This window comes from Otolemur garnettii, unplaced genomic scaffold, assembly GCF_000181295.1.
Source record: "Otolemur garnettii isolate 467f Iridium unplaced genomic scaffold, OtoGar3 scaffold00065, whole genome shotgun sequence".
Taxonomy (NCBI): Eukaryota; Metazoa; Chordata; class Mammalia; order Primates; family Galagidae; genus Otolemur; species Otolemur garnettii.
The window spans coordinates 1,863,309-1,864,551 of NW_003852460.1; positions in this window are offsets into that span (position 1 = coordinate 1,863,309).

The window sequence follows — 1,243 nt, forward strand, 5'->3', positions numbered from 1 at the left end:
GAAAAATAGGTCTCTGAGGGCATTGTTTCACAATTTCTCTACCGTTGAATGATTTCCACTTTTTTCCTGAGTGTAAAAGCTACTTGCCAAGTTGTTTCTGTACCGTTATTTCCAGGTGTTATTGCTGCTTGGAAAAAGTTATGTTTGCTTTTGATTTTCATCCTTTAATTTCTAGAATACAGGCCTTCATGCTTCTCCCTCTAAATTAATATATTTGAGGTCCTTAAGAGTGTTACGATGGTGGCTTGGCACTGGTTGCTTGGTGGTTAGGGTGCCACCCACATACCCTGGGGCTGGTGGGTTTGAACCTGACCCAAACCTGCTAAGCAACAAGGACAACTACAACAGTAACAAAAAAAATAGCTGGGCATTGTGGTGGCTCCTGTAGTCCTAACCACTTGGGAGGCTGAGGTAAGACAATCGCTTAAGCCCAAAAGTTTGAGGTTGCTGGGAGTTATGACACCACAGCACTCTACCCAGGATGACATAGTGAGACACTGTCTCAAAAAAAAAAAAAAATTAAAATAAAAAAGAGTGTTACCATGCTGAGAAGCATAGAATTTCTTTAATATCAATATTCAAGTCTCACAAAGCAAGCAAATCATTTTATCTTTAGCAGAAAAAAGATAATTTGCAATTCTGAATCCTCATTTAAAAGTCTTTTTTTCTCCCTTCAAAAAAAAAAAAGGAAAGAAAATGGGTCTGCAAAGAAAGTTTGCACTCAAGTTTTCCTAGCAGCACTATTGATTATAGTTAGAAGGTAGAAACAGCCCAAATGTTCTGATAAATGGATAAAACAAAATGTGTCGTACCCAGACACTGAGGCATTACTCAACCTCCCAGAGGAGTGAAACCCTGATCATCTGAATCTCAGAAACACATGGAGGAAGCCAGACACAAAGGGACTCACAGTGTATGTTTTACAGCTGGGGGAATTTCAAGGATAGGCAAATCTATTTCTTGTTTGATACCAGCTTCCAGCCCAGGAGTTATTTCTTTCCATTTAGCTTCCAGAAAGTTAACTTGCTTCTTCCCAAATGCCCAGATGGAGGCTCCCCTTCCCCAGAAACCCACAGGAGGGCAAAAGGTTCTGCTGAGAGCATCACATCTCTGGAACCAGAGGTGTCCACCTGCCCCTCCCCGGTGATGTGAATTCCAAAGGGTGTTGTTTGCAGACCGGTAGGGAACCAGGTTTCCTGCTCGGAGAGAGTTTTGGGACCAAAAATGAGTGGTTATTCCAAGA